This window comes from Echinops telfairi, unplaced genomic scaffold, assembly GCF_000313985.2.
Source record: "Echinops telfairi isolate 266 unplaced genomic scaffold, ASM31398v2 ScPeMD7_7415;HRSCAF=8453, whole genome shotgun sequence".
NCBI lineage: Eukaryota > Metazoa > Chordata > Mammalia > Afrosoricida > Tenrecidae > Echinops > Echinops telfairi.
The window spans coordinates 707,243-713,903 of record NW_022111315.1 but is presented as its reverse complement, the minus strand read 5'-3'; the positions used below and the strand labels follow the sequence as shown (position 1 = coordinate 713,903).

Below are 6,661 nucleotides of genomic sequence, written 5' to 3'. Positions count from 1 at the left end.
AAGAAGAAGAAGAAGAAGAAGAAGAAGAAGAAGAAGAAGAAGAAGAAGAAGAAGAAGAAGAAGAAGAAGAAGAAGGAATGTTTGCTAAAGTGTTAAGAAATTAGATGGTGCCCAGCTATCAGATAAAATAGTGGCTGAGGTCTTAAAGGCTTGTTTCCAAACAAGGAGCCATGTAAGTGAGATGTCAACTAAGTCCACATGGAAGAAGCACACCAACATTAGTGACTGAAGGATTGTAAATCATATAATCTGAAGCTGAAAAAGGGAATAGTACCATAGCCTAAATTGTGAGATTCTGGTTTACAGAAGGTTTATGGATGACAGTGGAAGCTCAAGATAAACTTGTGGGATCTACACCGGAAATATGTCCCTAGTGATTCCCCTCTACCCCTAATAGTGGAATGGGAAGAAGAAAATGGTTACCAAACAGTGTGCATTGGAGAGATGAGTATAAGATGTCAAAATGATATACCTAACTTGAATGGTTAAAACCTTGTCAGTTGATTCCCACCTCTGATGCACATTGGGCCTAATCTGATTTTCAACATTTTCTGTGTGATTATTTTTGGTGGAGGGATGGTTCATATTGGAGTTGATCTCAGGTGAATTTTGTCATTGGGGGTAAATACTCTTTTGAATTTTGGTTTTATGTTTTTTCAAGGTTTCGGTATATGAAACCCAGGATTGGTGAACCTATAGAGACAGCAAGTGGAACAAGAGTTCCTGGGGGATACAGTGAGAAAGGGGAGTAAAGGAGAGCTGATATCAAGGAGTTCAAGCAGGAAGATAATGTTTTGAAATTGATTGTGGTAGCAATTTTACAATATGACTGAATATGACTGAACTATGGAATGATATGACCTCTGTATTAGCTGCCAAAAATGTTGGGGAGATTTTTTTGTCAGGGTGACTACAAGGCAAGATCAACAATGGAGACAAACAGAAGATTGTTGACAAGTGTAATGAAATTATCAACTGGCTTGATGAGAATCAGACTACAGAGAAATGGGTATTTATTTGAACATCAGCATAAAGAGTAAGTCTGCAACCCCATCATTACCAAGCTGTACCAGAATGTTAGAGGCATGCCTAGAGGGATTCCCGAAGGCTTCCATGGTGGTGGAACTTCCCTATCACCTGGTGGTGCATCATTTGGACCCACCGTTGAAGAGGTTGATTAAGCCAATAATGTGAATAGAAACAGCATTGTTCCACAATAAAAATTTGACGGACCCAAATTTGTAGCACATTGACCTGCAGTTGTGAATAATTAAGGTTGCCATCCTAAATTTCTGGGCATTCTCAATATTTCAACATAGAATATGCATAGGGAAAAGACATCAAGTCAAACTTCCACTTTTCTAGTACTATAAGTAGAAAATGCAATGTCTTAAAAATAAAGCTGTATTTAAAATTGGAAACAACAACAACAAATAATAACAGTGTCACTGTGTGTGATTGTTGGCCTGAACCTTAAAATTATGTTTTATGTCATCATTTATTACAATCATAATTAAACATACCCAAGTGAAGGTAGTCCTTAGATATGTACCCGCTAAACATCAGAAAATGACCTTGCTACACAACACACATAAAATTTTCTATTTTCTTCCTTTATTATTTTGCATATAATGAAGGTTAAAGGGAGGTTCAACTAATTTGAGAATATTTAATGTACCCCACAACTTGTCTGAATGAAATTATTTTTTAGTTATTCTTCTGTCAATCACAACTGATTTCCACCTACAAATATTTTTCAGATAAGAAACAGTAGGTCAATTGAAGAAGTAACTGCACCTTTGAGCTATGTAACTAACATTACCACACTTTTTACTCACTGTGAAAATCTCATCACGGTTGGCCTTTGGCAATAAATGGATGCAGTTTTAGCGTACCTTCTCGAAAAATGCTTTGCAGATACCGGTGGTACAGTCTCAAAGTCAGGGTCATTCCCATAATAGGGATCTTCAATAATAAGTTGTTTGTATAGATCGTAGCTTCCAAGCATTTCAATTTTAGCTTTGCAGTTGTTTGGTTTTTTAAATCATTTTATTGGGGGCTCGTACAACTCTTATCACAATCCATACATACATCCATTGTGTCAAGCACATTTGTACATTTGTTGCCATCATCATTCTCAAAACATTTGCTTTCTACTTGAGCCCTTGATAACAGCTCCTCATTTTCCCCCTCCGTCCCCGCTCCCCATTCCTTCATGAACCCTTGATGATTTATAAATTATTCTTATTTTGTCATATCTTACACTGTCTGACATCTCCCTTCACCCACTTTTTGTTGTCCATCCCCCAGGGAGGAGGTTATATGTATATCCTTGTAATCGGTTCCCCCTTTCTACTCCACCCTCCCAGTATGACCACTCTCACCACTGGTCCTTAAGGGATCATCTGTCCTGGATTCCCTGTGTTTCCAGTTCCTATCGGTACCAGTGTACATCCTATGGTCTAGCCAGGCTTTTAAGTTAGAAGTGGGATCATGATGGGGGTGGGGGGAGAAAGCATTTAAGAACTAGAGGAAAGTTGTATGTTCCATCGTTGCTACCCTGCACCCTGAATGGCTCATCTCCTCCCCGCTACCCTTCTGTAAGGGGGTGTCCAGATGGGCTTTGGGTCTCCACTCTGCACTCACCCTCATTAACAATGATATGATTTTTTTGTTCTATATAGGATGGTGGGGAAATAGAGCTACGTGCATATATTTATAGGTTTAGTATTAAGGCAGCAGATGGACATTGGACCTCCACTCAAGTACTTCTTCAATGTAAGAACACTTTGTTCTATTAAATTGTCATTCCATGATGCACACCTTCCCTACACGAACGCTGAAGACAAATGTGTGCATAAGCAAATATGGTGAAGAAAGCTGATGGTGCCTGGCTATCAAAAGATATAGCGTCTTGGGTTTTAAAGGCTTGAAGATAAACAAGGGGCCATCTAACTCAGAAGCAACAAAGCCTACATGGAAGAAGCACACCAGCCTGTGTGACCACGAGTTGTCGAAGGAATCAGGTATCAGGCATCTAAGCTTTGCAGTTTGTTACTTGATTACCTTTTCCCATCAGATCTCTCAAATTTGCTTTCTTTCAAACATAGCATATAATCAAATGTGACAAAGTCTTCTTTGGTAATATGCCAGGAAATGTGATTCATAGGAATGCCACGCTTCTTCGTACAATTTTGCCCTTGATAATCAGGAGGGTTTCCTATGTTTATGCTGTTGCACTGTCTATTCTTCGCTTATCTAAAAGCTTTTGATTGGTTACAAGTTTTCCCAAAAGTGCTTCTGCAATAGGCAATCAACAGATTTTACCCAGACATACAAAGAGCACAAAGGGCCTGCTATGCCATCTTCTCATGCATTGAGATGTACAATGTGGGTCCAGACCATGAGTGGGAACTTTCTCAGATCCCGGCATATGCCAACTGAGTTTCTTTTCAGTCCACCCTGGCTGCATACTACAGGATACCTAGATCTTAGATTTTTGTCTTTTCGATGTATACAGCATGATTCATAGGTCATATAAGAATTACATGATTTAGAAACCCCACTAAGAAACCTGGACTGTGCCTTAAACACACCTGTTGTAGAATAAAGAAACATAAATACTCCTTGGAACATAAAACTGATACACTATAGTGTAAGAAGCAGAGGACTGCTCTCCCAACGTTGTGGATTTGGAAGTCAGTGAACTTTGGGTCACATCTCTTGCTTTTGAGGTTGCCCAATAATGGGCAACTTAAGACTACCACTTAAGACTACTTAAGACTACTACTAAACTTGCTAGTTTCAGCTTTCTTTGCTTTTTGTGACATATCTTTGTGCTGTACACATAGTTTTGCCTCGGTTAATGAGTGTTACAGAAATTTTTGTCTTGTGTCTAACTTTTGTTGCTTTTTTAAACAGCGTTCAGTTACTTATATATGTAATATCTATAAGTGAATTACGCATGTATTTTAGTCTAAAATGATTTTATATATTTATGTACGTGTATATGTGTGTATGTACATATGAGTACATATACATATATATTCCTCTTCTCATTGGCTAGATTAATGATACTATTATTAGAATTACTAAATGTCTCAGGGAGCTTACTTAAAGTATTTCTCAACAAACTGATAATGCTGCCTCTACAGTGGACAAGAGATATAAACTTTAGATATACAAATGGCTTTTGAGTACAGTTAATCATAAGCCCTAATCAAAGAACAATTAGTTCTTACAATGCAGCCCTGCTCAATACTTGCCCTCATGAAGTGATCACTGAAGATATGGGTGCTACAGCAAAGTGTGGTGATGAAATCAGATGGTGCTCACTATCAGAAGAATAGTGCCTGGGGTCTTAAAGTCTTGTCTTAAAACAAACTGCCATCTGAGTGAGGTATCAGCTCAGTCCACACAGAAGGACACTACCCCAAGTGATACAAGGACTGTAAATTTTAAAATCTAAGATCAGAAGAAGGAATTATATTAGAACTTAAATTCTAAGCACACCCAATTTGCAGATGGCTCTGGATGACAGGGAAAGCTTAAAATCTATTTGCAGAATCCTTATGTAGTTTAAGACTCCATTGAAATCCCTCAGACCATTGACTAGGGATATGAATAATCTTGCTGTCAGATAGAATGCATGGGAAAGTAGATTACTGCAGATATAGTTAGGTTAAATTTTAACATATTAGCATTTGTTTTCCCTTTTAAGCCATTTTTTAATTAGTTCCAGTTTCTATTATCTTCTGCTTTCTTTTGGAATGAAGCTTTTCTGTGTTTTATTTTGTTGTCATTGGTGGGGTATTTGGTATAATTTTCTTTATTTTAAGGCCTGGCTCAGTAACTCATAGATACAGTTCTTTAGAGTTATAGTAGGGAAACTTGAGAGTAATGGGGAGCTAATAATAATGGGTACAAGAAGGAAGAAAATACATGCTCTAAAATTTATTGTAGTAATGATTAAAACTTTTTTAAATAAACTTAAACCATCGGGGAAAATGAAAATATACATAAATATATTTATAACCTTAGCAAAGGAACAGCCTTCTTTTTTTTAAGGTTAAGTTAAAATTTAATGTGATATTTTCCCTTTGACTCATTTTTTATTTTTTTAATCATTTTATTAGGGGCTCGTACAACACTTATCACAATCCATCCATCCATCCATTGTGTCAAGCACATTTGCACATTTGTTGCCATCATCATTCTCAAAACATCTGCTTTCCACTTGAACCCCTGGCATCAGCTCCTCATTTTTCCCCTCCCTCCCCATTCCCCCCTCCCTCATGAACCCTTAAAATTTACAAGTCATTATTATTTTGTCATATCTTACACTGTCCAACGTCTCTTTTCACCCACTTTTCTGTTGACCGACCTCCAGAGAGGAGGTTATATGTAGATCCTTGTAATCAGTTCCCCCTTACTACCCCACCTTCCCTCCACCCTCCCGGTATCACCACTCTCACAACTGGACCTGAGGGATTCATCTTGGAGAGGCTTCTTAAATAAGACACAAGTAAAAAAAAATTTTTAAGACACAAATAGCAAAATCCATAAAAGAAATATATGTGACTATGACCCGTCCCGCAGGTCATCAAACAACGTGGGTACCTGAAAAAGGGACTGGGAATGAAGAGGGGCAAGAGACGCGAGAAATGGAGACAAGACAGGAGTCTGATCAAGTCTCGTTTATTGAGCAGAAGGCAGAGGCTTAAATACCCAATGGTGGGCGGGTAACATTACATCATATGCAAATAAGGTATAACTGGTAGTATCCAATAATCACGCAGATACCAAATATGGAAGAAATGGTGGGCATCAGTGCTCAAACAGGTCCGCATGCTAATGAGGTGCACTGGACGCCTGGCGGAAGTGCCACCAGGCGTGTGTTGTCCAATGAGTGTGGTGGCTGCCTGTCACTTAGCCCCAATCATTACAAAGGTCAAGCAATTCATAAACTTAGGCAAGACAATAAACCAGGAAATAACTGGGAACAGGAAGTTCAAAAATAACAGATGATGTTGGTTATGGTCTGAGGGACGTGCAGACTCCCACATGACTACATCAAAATTTATGGTTTCTAGTCAAACTCACTGCCCTTGAGTCAATTCTGCCTCCTGACAAACCTATAGGGCAGGGTAGAACTGTCCCTGTGGGTTTCCAAGACTGTAACTCTGTACAAGAGTAAAGCCTCATCTTTCTCCCTAGGAGTAGCTGGTGGTTTCAAACTGCTGACCTCACAATTAGTGGTCTAACATGTAACCAGGGCTCCTTTTCTATTCTAAAGATATTATAAATAAATGAGTACATTTAGGAGAAATATTTGTAACATAAACAGTCTTCTGTAACATATACAGACAAAGGTATATTAAAATCCAAAAATATACTTTTAAACTCCCATGAATCAATTAAAAAATAGAATTATGAGCAAAAGGTATAACAAGCAATAGAAAAGAAAATACAAATAGTTAACAAGTATTTCAAAAGATACATAAATGAACTAATAACTTGAGAACTTTGAATTAAAACATCATACTTTGCCTATAAGGTAAATAAACTTTCAAAATATCAATAATAGCAAGTGTTGTCAGAAGTGTAGGGAAATAGGTATTCTCATATACTGTTAGTGTAAGTATTCCACTTTTTTGGACAA

The 6,661-nt window shown here is 37.8% G+C and overlaps 1 pseudogene; it reads left to right on the top strand.

Annotated features, from left to right (window-relative positions):
• Positions 1 to 1,181, top strand: part of LOC101639386 — a 19,340-nt pseudogene extending 18,159 nt beyond the window's left edge.
• Positions 1,182 to 6,661: the final 5,480 nt, after the last annotated feature.